Source organism: Leptopilina boulardi, unplaced genomic scaffold, assembly GCF_019393585.1.
Source record: "Leptopilina boulardi isolate dan_hultmark-lab unplaced genomic scaffold, ZJU_Lbou_2.1 LbouV2_44, whole genome shotgun sequence".
Taxonomy (NCBI): Eukaryota; Metazoa; Arthropoda; class Insecta; order Hymenoptera; family Figitidae; genus Leptopilina; species Leptopilina boulardi.
In genome coordinates, this window is record NW_026137988.1 from 672,178 (window position 1) to 685,876 (window position 13,699).

The window sequence follows — 13,699 nt, forward strand, 5'->3', positions numbered from 1 at the left end:
TACTGCAATACTATTGTAGAATTCTTCTGCATCTTTTTCTAATAAATTTTGCACCAATTTTAAATTTACTGCATCATTGTTTTCTAAAGCTTCAGCTACATTGCGTAATTTTTTATTTTCAATATCAAAGTGTCCTTCAGTGGTGACCTTAACACCAGGAGGTCCACGAATTGAATTTTCACTTTTTCTAAAGGAACGTCCAAATACGTCGAGAGACATTGTTCAACTAATGTTTCTTACAATTAACATTCATTAATAAATAATGTTAGCTTCTCGTAATTCTTCAATAAGAGATAAAATTTCGTTTGTATGACTTGAATTTCCTGCTGCTTGTGCTGCTAACAGTAAACGTAATCGATCAACCAATTCATTTGTATCATCCCAATAGATATAATCCAAATTATTTCCATCTTTAGCAGTCATTTATTGTAGAATAATACCTCTAACTAAAGAATTCTTATCGCTACCACTTTTTCTAGAAGTTGATAAGAATTTTTCAATAAAATGATTAAATTTAAAGGCTTTACTCGCACAAATATCACCATCAGCGGTGTAGTGTTTTTTATGAGCGTTAGTTGTTAAAATAATTGTTTTAAAGTTTTCTAGATCCTCTAAACTCACAACAGATTCGCTAGAATTTTTTTTAAAAAGAAGCTCAAGTAACCCTTTACTACTGCGAAATGTCATGTTACCAACATGAATATAGTTTTGACTGAAATTTATTGCAGAATTACCAATTATTATCAATCTGTCTTTTGTTAATTTTCTTACACCATATACAGTATCGACATCTTTCTTCCTTTGATTTAAAAGTGTAAGCTATTCTCTTGTATTTTCATCAGTTGATGGTAAGAAGACGCTATTGTCATTTCTTGATCGGATAATTCTAAAGGTTGTAACTGTTCTTCAAATGTTGCTGATTTAAATGATTCATCATTTAAATTATTATCGTTGAAACTGTCAAATTCTATTTCCAATTCTTCATTTTTAAAAATTTTTTTCTCTTTCTTTATACCATCAACTGCTTTAAGTATTTCAATATCACCAACTAGCTTTTCCAGAGGATTAACAATAGGTTTAAAAGTGTCCCCTAATTTTAGCTCAAAGGACTCTTTACCTAATTTCAATAATTTATGTTTTGTGCGAGACCTTTTTGTTTATAAATATGATCAATTCTTGTAGAAGACATCTTGATTAACAATGTTTCTAGTATAACTAAATCTAAAAACTAAGGGAAAATCTTTTTTATACTTCACAAACTATTATAAAACAATCAAAACCCTTTCTATATCTACCACAATTGAGTTCACTGTTTTTTTTCAATGACAACAAAGCCATATTTATCATTATTCCAACAAGATGAACAAAAATCTCTAAATTGTGTATATGACATATCTGTATTGACATGGTCGTTATATATATGTTTAAGGTTTAATTCGTCTTGTCTGAAAATTACTAAAAAATTAACGTTATCGCGAATTGAATGCTTAGGAATTCGTGTATAAGTTTGACATAAATAGAAACAATCAATAAGTCTATGACGACCCATTGAAAAAAATGCTCTAATTCTATCCTGCTTATCACATGCTACATCGTCAAAGACAATTGTTGAATTTGGTACAGCTTCATTAGGTTGAATAACATTTTCATGCTCTTTAAATGGAAAATACTCAACACCTTCAACTAGTTGAACCTGTTTTCTCTAAGAATTTATACTTTGGTTGATTTAAAGATTTAGAGAAGATGTAGATATTTTCAAAACGTAGTCCATTTGGATGTAAGAGTAGTGTGAGTAGGGCATTTGTTTTTTCACAATTTGAAGGCCCACAAAAAATAGCTCGCACCGTATTGGGTAATTAACTTCCATGACGTTTTTTTCCGTCTTTTGTTGCGTCATTTTGTCAAAATTTGTAACTGGTAATTTTATTGATTGCTCTTTGAACTCCATCTTCATGCGTACTGAGATAAAAACTATAAATACAAGGTTATTATTTGTTTATGCGTCAGTTCATTAAGATCCTTTCATTAGTGAAGAGCGTCGATTGAGGGCAGAAACACGCCAATTCAGGCGAATGTTGAGAAACATGACAATCTAAAAAATATTAGGGAAACCTGCCATTCCAGTGAAGATTTCAAAAACATGCCATCTCAGATGTCAAATTTTTGTTGATTGTTTTAGGTTGATAACACTGTAAACGAAAAATTGATGAGTCAAAATAATTAATATTTTGTTGAATATTGATGGCTAAGTCGGAAGAACCTTTAATAATTTTATTATTAATAATTATACTTTTCTTAATTTTTAATATTGATTTCAAGAATAAAATTTTGTTAACTATAATATAACATTCTCATGAAAGTGTTACCAACCTAAAACAATCAACAAAAATTTGACATCTAAGATGGCATATTTTTGAAATCTTCACTGGAAAGCTTCCCTAATATTTTTAGATTGTCATGTTTTTCAACATTCGCCTGAATTGGCGTGTTTCTGCCCTCAATCGACGAGACGTATCCACATTTTGTACTTTTTGATTGTCAGGAATTTTGTATCTCGATTTCGATTTTGTACTTTTTAATTGCCAGGAGTTTTGAATCTCGAATTGAATCTTCAATTTGCGGTTGTGGTGGGAGTTCAAAGCACTTAGTATCCTCAAATGATTATAAAATTGACTGCATAATTGACTATTGCTGTTAAAGGTTTTTAGAAATTTTCAAATTCAGCAAGAAACGCTGGATCTGAGTAAAATTAACCTTCAAGGTTGAAATTGTACCTTGAACTAACACAAAAACCTATAAATACCTCGCTTTTATACCTTTTCACTTTAGTCCTTAAAAAAATATCAAATGAATATCAACATGCGTGTAAAGAAAAAAGCAATCAGTCGTCGAAAACCTGTCAAACGAAATACATATTCCTGGTTATCAATATTGTGGATCTGGAACAAAATTAGCAAAACGATCATAACAAAACAATGGAATCTATAGCTTTGGGAAAAGGTCTCTATCTCAAGCCATACAAGCAGGGATTAGGATTAGAATGTACTGTAAAAGAAAAAAAAACAAAAAAGTAAAGATGAAAAAAATTGTTAAATTACCACATCGAGCGTTAACAAATTCTGATTTACTTAAATATGCTAAAATTTTGAAAATTTCTCACTTTCGAGGTGTTTTTATGCGTGATGAATTTCCAGCTAAAGGACCACATAAATTTGAATCAGCTATAATTAATTTCGATAGTAAAAATAGTATTGGTACACACTGGGTTGCATATAAAAAGAAAAAAAATGATGTTATATATTTTGATAGTTATGAAAATCTTCAACCACCAAGAGATTTTGTAAAATATCTTAATGTAAAAACAATAAAATACATACAATCACAAAAGATATCAAAATTACAATACTTTTGTGTGCGGTCATTTATGTTTAAAATTCTTGTGCAATCAATTGGATGTAAAAAATTTCTATTCTCTCTCTTTTGGTATAAATAAAGACTATAAACCATTTTTTTCTTCAGTTTACATTGAAGCAGCAAAATGAACGATTCATTAACGTTAACCTTGTCTAGAAATACATTTATTTTAGAGACACAATACTTTCCACCAATTGAATTATCACCCAATAAACATTACGCTCTTGGACTCGTTGAATTTTTAACCTTTAATTCAATTCCCAATATAGATATTGGACAAAATAAATTTTATGTCGATGAAGAAGATATCACAATACCGACTAGTAGCTATGAAATAAGTGATATTCAACGTTATTTACAGACAATTTTAACACTTAAAGGAATTAAACTCAACATTAAACCAAACAATAATACTTTACGTAGCGAGATTAAGTCTAATTTTGAGATAAATTTTAAAAAATCTGATACAATAGCAAAATTGTTGGGCTTTAGACCACAGATACTTGAAGCCGGCTTCACCAGTTCACTATTCACCAGTTTCTATTATAAAGGTTAATTCATTGAGAATCGAGTGTAACATTACAACAGGTGCGTATATAAATAATCATAAAGTGCACACTATTCATGAATTTTTTCCCAGTGTACGACCAGGATATAAGATAGTTGAAGTCCCATCTCATGTTATTTATTTACTAGTCGCTGTGAAGACAATTGATCACATTGAATTACGAATAGTCGATGAAGACGGAGATATTGTAAATTTTCGTGGTGAAACAATAACTATTCGATGACACATCAAATCATTATAGAAAAAAAATCATGGGAATTGTATTCAATAGAAAAATAACTGATTACGGTTATAACAAGAGTGAAGGATGCCAAAAAAGATTCAGTTACAAATCTACAATCAAGGTGTTAACACCAAAAAAACAAACTATTGAAGAGTCTAGGATTGAAAGTGATCAAACAACAGAAGAGAAGAAGAAATAAAAAAAATAAAAAAAAAACAAAATAAAAATGGATGACGAAGTGTTGAGTATTGGAATACCAATTGTTTTTGATGGAATCCATTTGTAATCTTAATGTACTTAATGTTGAAATGGATAAAAAGCACTATGCTGTACTCTATGAAATGTATATAAATTTTCAAGCTAGTTACTATTCTGATAGAGAATCACAACCATATTTGACAAAAGCAGAATTTTTTAATTATGCTCCACTAATAGTAATTGATTGCTCAAAGCAAAATGAATCTTTAAAATATGGTCCTGTTGACATTCGACTTGAATTTGAAGCTAAAGAAAATTTTTCCGCTCAAACTGCAGCTTATTGTCTCATTTTACACGACAGAGTAGTGGAATATAAACCTATAAGTGGGGGAGTAAAAAAAATTATATAAATTGACAAAATTTTTTGTTTTATTAGTCATTTGTCAACAGAATGGAGTACGTTGTAGATGTTCAGGGCTTTAAAATGCCTAAAAATAAATTTATTGTAAAAGAACTCGCTATTTTACCGTTAAATGAAAAAAAAGAAAAAAAGCACAACGACCGTATAATTTTTTATTTCAACCACCATGTGAATGGATAGAAATTAATTCACAATATAAAAAATTGAATTCTTGGTTAGAGCAAAATTTACATTGTTTAAGATGGTCAAATGGTGACATTCCATATACATTATTAGCCGTTATATTAGAAAACATATTTAAAAAAGCGAGGAAAATCTATGTGAAAGGCTTGGAAAAGAAAAATTGGCTATTCTTGTAATAAGAAACCGTGTCACAATCATCAATATCAAGAAACAGCAATAAAATTAGAATTTGTAAAGTGCGCTTTACCAAATGTACATGTGTTAAAAAAATGGCTATTAACTGAATATATTATTAAATATCAATAATAATAATATTTTTGTAAAATTAAAAAAAATTGTATAAGAAGCTTCTTTGTAATTAAATTAAAATTTAAAAAAAATGAATTCAATTATTTGCGTATATATATCCTGAAACCTTTATTAAAGTACATATTATATTATATATTATAAGTACATATTATATAACATGATGTATTTGTTTTTTACTAAAAAAATCTCTATTTCCTATTATTATTTAAAAAAAATTTTTTTTATGTCTATATATTTATAAATATTAATTTAAATTTAAGAAAGTAAATTAATTTATCTAAAAACAAAAAAAATAATCATATCGCTTTTATATGTGTTGTAATATAATATCACCTCTATATATATATATATATATATATATTCTTATTATAAAAAAAGTTTCAAAAAATTAAGAATATAATACAATTTTTTCTATAAAAATTGATTTCAAATATTTTTTATAAAAATTTAAGAGAGAACGAAATACTAAGTTATGTCAATGAAAAATTAAAAATAAAAGAATGATTCCGTCGGTTCACGAAATAAAAATAATTTTTTTTTCTTATCAGCCTGCATTTATTTTATTAAACGTATATTGGTAATATGATACCAATTTTAGTATAGTAGTAAGATTTTTTCTTTAAAAAATATATTTATTTGGTGTAAAAAATGAGAAGAATATTTAATGAATTTATAGTTGACCGTCGCTAAAGTAAAATGTGAAAAATTTACTATTTTTTAAAGATAAAGTTTAATAAAAATTCATCAATTAATATGTATTACTATTTCTATTGTAATAATCAAAAAGAAAAAATTTTTAAATGTAAAAAGAAATGCGATATTTTTGAGTTATTTTAAACTCTCAATAGAGTTTGTAGGTATCTCAAGTGGTGCATGGAGGACGGCGTGACTAAAGGGGATCATGAAGCGGGGGACGGACGCATAGAGCGAAGCATTGCCTCGAGAGGACAGCGGAGCAAACGGGGAGACCAACGAAGCTGAGGAAGCGGAGGACAGACGAAGAAGTCCAAGCGATGCCTTGCGACTACACACAACTTTCAATGTGTGCGAGTGCTATAGCAGTTATGCGTGCTATAGCACTACTACGTGCCGATATAGATGTGTGTGTCTACTGTATGAAATAAAAATCATGCAGTTGACAACTTTCTTTCTTTTTTTTTAAAATTAATTATTTTTATTATAAAATTTTAAATTAAAATATATTACTAAAATTATAAATATTGAAAGTTTATATTAGAAACTTTAATAAATTTATTTTTTTCTTTAATAATATAAAGATCTATTATTTTATTTGTAATTATTAAAATTTTTTTAATAAAAAATTTATTATAAAAATCGAAATATTTAATATTTGAAAAATTTTTTTCTTATTTTAAGATAAAAGAAAAAAACACAAGTTTCTTTGTGCTTCAGCAGTTCCTCGTTTTTCCTGGCTGGATGTGTGCGTGTCCCCATATCGGTGTTATGATGTCGCTTTTTTTTCTTTTTTAAATATAAAAAATTTTAATTTATTTTTTTTTAAATTCAATTAATTTTTTTTTAAATTTAATTAATTTTATTATAAAAATTAAAATCTTTTGTAAAAATTCAATTACTTATTTTATTTATAAAAATTAAAAATATTTTTTAAAAGAATACTTATAAAATTAAAATTTTTTTTTTTAAGGATTAAATGAAAAAAATTATTGTTACTTTTTAGACATATATATAATTTTAAACAGTTTTTTTTACTACATATTTGTATATATTAAAAAGGAGTTCCTTTTTTTTTAAATAAAATATTGATAGAAGTAATATATAATTTAAAAAAAAAATTTACACTTTAATAAAATGGTATTGCTGGTTATAGTATTCCAGCTTAGCTGCAACTCCGTCTACAACTGTTACGATGTGGATGAAGAAAACATCGTTTTCTCCTGCTAAGTTATAAGCAGCAATAGCATTTTGGCAGACCTCTAGGATTGTATTATATGGAGTGCTTAATATCCACTCCACTGGTACTGTTATGTCAGGTGTCAATAGCACATAATCCATGCTGGAAAAAAGTAAAATTATATATAATATTTACAATTAAAAAAAAATTTTAATACAAAAATGTGTCTATTTAAAAAGAGTTAAAAAATTTCAATAATAAAAAACTCTTGCAGCGTAGAGATCAAAAATTTCTTTTTTTTTTATTTCAACACTGTAAGAGTTTTTTATTTTTAATGAAAATTTTTAACCCTTTTTTAAAATAGGCATTTTTTAAAAATTAAAAACAAATATTAAAAATATTATGAAATTTAGTATATATACTTGGACCTATTTTTAGAATATTTTATACTTAAAATTCAGTATGTAATATTTTTAAAATAAGAATATTACATACTGAATTTAAGTATAAAACATTCTAAAATAGATCTCAAGTACATATACTAAATTTCATAATATTTAAAAATATTATTACATTTTTAATTAACAACATCGAAGAAAAAATATTCTGAAATTTAGAATATATACTTCGACCTATTTTAGAATATTTTATACTTAAATTCAGTATGTAAGTATTATTTTTAAAATTAGAACATTACTTACTGAATTTAAGTATAAAATATTCTAAAATAGGTCTCAAGTATATATACTAAATTTCAGAATATTTTTATTTCGGTGAACACTTTATTAAAATATTATTATTATTATTATTATTACAGAAAAAACTTACTTAACATCTGCAAAAGGATCATGCTCTTGATTGTCTGACATGTTTTTTTTGTTTGTTGTTTTTTTAAAATTCTAAAAACAAAAAAATTAATTAAAATACACTCTTATTGTATATACATCTATATTGCGCAATATAGACGTATATGTAATAAGAGTGTATTTTAATTAATTTTTTTTTTAATATATTTTTATTTATTGCACTAAAAAAACACTTTTTTCAAAAAACACTACTTTTTAAAATTTTTATTTATTTTTTTTTTTTAATTAAGCAACTTACTTCTTCCGGGTATTATGAAGAACTGGGGCACAAAGTGTGATACATTTGCATAAGTGGGGTGATATCCCCCAATATGCCTTCCACTTTGTTTATATTTTTTAACGAATGATGAACAAGGCTAAGATTTTGCTGCGACAAAACCTGTGGACCCAGGATGGGAGGTTGTTGAGTCTATCGTTTTGGAAGGCTTCTGGCGTCTCTTAATCATTTTATATTATTTCAATTATAAGATGTATTATATTACATATTTTTTTTATATATGACTTTTTTTTCTTTTATAGCCCCAAGGCAGTGTATCAGTTGTTGATAATTGGAGATTTCTCTTATCATCTAACCAACTGAGCGCTATTTTCTTTTGTTTTATTGTATAAACTTGATGTTAGCGGCTTTTAAAAAGGAATTGAGTTTTCATCAAATTTTTGTGAGAATTTAAAGAATGCTTATAATCCTCAAAACTTATTGTTTTTAATGTACTCTTTTTTATTCACTTTGCTTTTTTATTTTTAGAGTTTTTACTAAAAATTTTAAAAGCATATAATTTTGAACGTAAACCAATAAATTCATCCATAATTTCACCACAACACTCGCCTTTCATAAGACCTAAAACTTTTTTATTACACAATGGTATTCCGTAAACATTGTTTAGAGAATATTCTGATGTGTCAAATTTTATAATATCTCTTTTTATGTATTCGTAGAAATTAGGAACTTCAATTTCATATATCAAACTATCTGTATCGGTATACAATAATTTCGCCTTTTCACCAAAATTATTTTTTTTTGTAATTATAGTGAAAATCATAAGTTATTATTTTTGAAACATCTTAAATAGTTAAACCAGTATATATTGGTTTATTAAAAGTGATTTTCAATTTCTTTAATTCAATTATAACCATGTCCTCATCGAATATGGTGCAACTATTAAAATTAGGTTTACCTATTAGTGATTTTGCACCATACTGCCCCTCCCATTTGGTAACCAATCGAACATCTTTATATTTTCGAACGTTTTCCATCGTTTTACCAAAAACAGCGTTATTCATTAATTTATAGAAATTTTTTTTCAAACTCATTAGTGGATTTTTTTCTCATTTCCGTATTCAAATCAATGTAACTCTTTAGCCAAGGTTTTTGTTTGAATTGAAGAACTCTGTAAATTTTTGTTAATTTCATACCTAAAGCCAAGTACAATTTTAAATTTCTATAGTGTACAATGTATTGCTTCTTGGGGAAAAGAGTTGTCATTAATTTAGGAATTTTACACTTTGAGTGGGGTGATACAAAGTGCTCTGGACATAAAGGTAAATCCTTATGAGAATCGTGTAATTCTACAGGATATTCCAAATCAACTTCGAGAATATAGCCAATTGATGAATCATCAGCTATATTGTGAATGTTAATTTTTGAAATATCCGATAACCATTCAAATTCTCTATAAGGTAAAAATTCTGACATAGCTGCACCATATTGGTTATTAATATCGAAATACATAATATATTTTTCAGGTAAATTCGAATTAAATTCTGGCCCCATGTATCTATTATTTGCTTTCGAATATCTATTGGAGCATTGAGAGACACCACCTCTGATACCGGATTCAATAAATAATAACATTTCAGGATCTGTTAATAATTCCAGTTCAATTTCTGTAAAGGACCCCGCACGTTTTGCATGGAAAATGGCTTTCAGCCAATTTTTCTGAAACTTTGTAGTTTTGTAGTTTAAGGCCTCCTGAACAAAAAATGTTAATGGCAAAACTTAAAATAATGGACAGTTTTTTTGCTACAATGGCTCAAAGTTAAAAAACAATAGCATTATGGGCATAGACTTTTGTGAATTTAAAACTTTTAAAACTTAATTAAATCTGCTTAAAACTCGTTACTCGGGAGTTTTCGGGGTCGCTGATTACGAAACCGAGGTTTGTTTTTTAAAATTCAAAATGGCGGATCCAATATGGCGGACGACTTTCCTAGAATTTGATTGAATTCGCATGAAACTCATCACTCGGGGGTTTTCGGGGTCGCTGATTACGAATCCGAGGTTTGTTTTTTAAAATTCAAAATGGCGGATCCAATATGGCGGACGACTTTCCTAAAATCTGATTGAATTCGCATGAAACTCATCACTCGGGGGTTTTCGGGGTCGCTGATTACGAATCCGAGGTTTGTTTTTTAAAATTCAAAATGGTAACCGGTGACACTGAAATGTAGGGAAAGTAAAACTGTGAATCTTCCACAGATCATAGTGACAGCAAAAGAGGCAGTACGTCAAGCCTTCTCAATGTAAACAGCGAAAAAAGCGCTTAAAGCCTGATTCCGTCTGATTTGGACAACAAGATCATTAACGAAAATAGCATTCAATGCGTTATATTTCGGAAAAAGGAAGCTAAGTTTCTTCTGAAAATCAGGAAGGAAGTTGCCAAGATGGTAAAATCTTGTGACATTCAAAACAACATTAATCGCACGATCAAGTACAGACTAAAGGTTCTTCAGGACCTGATAGATTAAGCCCAGGTGAACCAAAAAACAACGGAAAAGGGACATACTGAACCTTACGTTTTTGTTTCGATAGTATGTAGTCGGAAGGACTGGGATGCAAAGAAAGAGCGTACTCTTGAGAAGTACTGCAATACCATCACGATTTTAACGTTACTGTAACTATTACAATTTGGCAAAGTACCTAAGTATGGAGTCATTGGCTTTTAAATCAGGCGAATTCAAGCGATTTTCCAAAAAGTCGTCGACCTTTTTTGATCAGTCATTTTGAGCTTTGAAGAACAGCCCTCACGTTCATAATAAGCGACCCCGAAAACCCCCGAATAACCATTTTCAAGAGAATTCAATGATTATTTTTTAAAATCATCGACCTTTTTTGATCCATCATTTTGAGTTTTGAAAACCAGCCCTCAGATTCGTAATCAGCGACCCCGAAAACCCCCGAGTGATGAGTTTCATGCGAATTCAATCAGATTTTAGGAAAGTCGTCCGCCATATTGGATCCGCCATTTTGAATTTTAAAAAACAAACCTCGGATTCGTAATAAGCGACCCTGAAAACCCCCGAGTGATGAGTTTCATGCGAATTCAATCAAATTCTAGGAAAGTCGTCCGCCATATTGGATCCGCCATTTTGAATTTTTTAAAAAAACCTCGGATTCGTAATCAGCGACCCCGAAAACCTCCGAGTGATGAGTTTCATGCGAATTCAATCAAATTCTAGGAAAGTCGTCCGCCATATTGGATCCGCCATTTTGAATTTTGAAAAACAAACCTCGGTTTCGTAATCAGCGACCCCAAAAACTCCCGAGTAACGAGTTTTAAGCAGATTTAATTAAGTTTTAAAAGTTTTAAATTCACAAAAGTCTATGCCCATAATGCTATTGTTTTTTAACTTTGAGCCATTGTAGCAAAAAAACTGTCCATTATTTTAAGTTTTGCCATTAACATTTTTTGTTCAGGAGGCCTTAAACTACAAAACTACAAAGTTTCAGAAAAATTGGCTGAAAGCCATTTTCCATGCAAAACGTGCGGGGTCCTTTTAACATTGCGTCAAAAGCAAGTCCAGGTGCTGTGTAGTAATGTAAAGGATCTAATTTATAGGTATAAATACAAGTTTTTATGAGATAAAGATCAGAATATTGTCCTAAATTTTTTATATTAAATTTTTCCCATACATTTTGTGCACGAAGATAATCTTCATATGAAATACCTGAATTGTTCAAATTAGAGAAAAATGATTCTCTTGAAGGAAGACACTCTTCATCTAAGCGTGACCATGCATTAATGTATTCATATGGGAATACACCTTTTCTCGTTAATAAATGAAATTCTTCATCATTAAGACAATGCTGTTTTGTAATTTGTTTTTCATTATCAGTCAAGTAGGACGCTAATTTTTCCAAACTACTTGCCATAAATCGAAATGAGTCAATAAATCGAAATTTAATTTTTGTATTATCAACGTCTTTTGTAAATGAAATGTATTTTTCCTTATTAATAGGTAATAAACTAATATTTCCATCAAAACCAGTCGCAAGAGCTCGAATAAAAAAATGTGAATCATAACCAGATAGATTATGAAAAACAATAGGAATAATATGAGAGAATTTGAAATTTACATTACAGCTTTGATGAGCTGGACCACGATATTTACCAGTAAAATGACAATGATCACGGTGTTTAAAATCATCATCATTATTTTGAAAAGGTTTCTCACAAATGTGACACAATTTAGCATTTTGAAAATCTAATTCCTCTTGTTTAGTTAAATTATTCATAGGGATAATTTTGGAAAAATAATTCTCATTTACATTGTTGGCAATACTTTTTAATTCATCAATGAACCATTGAATACAGTCATGATCACGATAGAGATTTGTTTTTGAAAGTGACTCATCAAAGCTACAATGTAAATAATAAGCAACATTGGTCGGGATATGCTTTTAAAGATTACATGTATTTGTGTCTGTCTCTGTAATTGGCTCTAATAGACATTCAATATCTGCGTATATTACAAAAGGAACCTTATCTTTATAGCGATAATTTTTAAATTTTAAAATATTATTTTCTATATTAGGCAAAATTACTCTACACTTATTTTTTTCACAAGACAATCTATGTCTTTCATATGAGCATACTTTAACAAAATGACATAGACATCGATCACATATTAAAATACAGTGCTGATTTTTCGTTACCTGTGAATTAACTAAACGTGAAAGATTTTTTATTAATGCAAAATGATATATAGTTTTTATATCATCATCATCATCATCATCATCATCATCATCATCATCATCATCATCGTTATTTTTTTCTTCTTTTTCAATCATTAATAAATGTACTAATCTAAAATTTGGATTTTTTTTACTCAAATAAATCGGAACAATGTCTACTGTTTTTCTTCTTCTATTATCATTGCATTCATCAAAACCATAAACATTAATTCTTAAATTATTTAATTTCTCAAATTTATTTAAATCATTTAAACTAATTGGAAATTTAATATCATTGTATTTTAATATGTGACTATAGTGAGGATATGACTCAGTGCGAGTTACATGATCTCTTGCAGGATTTAAAGCTGCTGTTACACACCAAAGAAAACAAAAAGGATCATTATTTTCAATGTTAAACAGCTTTTTTATTTTTAATACATTTAGGTAAATCAGTGTAAGTGGAATATCCCACTAAAAATGCTTCATATCTATTGATATTTACAACTAAATTTATAATTTCTTTTAAACTCCAACCAGATTCTTTTTCTTGAAATTCCTCAATTTCCACTAATACACTATCTTTCACTTCATTATTATACCAATCCACAATGGTCTGAGAGCCTTATAAAATTGCCAAAATTTAAGGTTATTGATTAAATTCAAATTTAACGTTATTATTTTATAAATAAG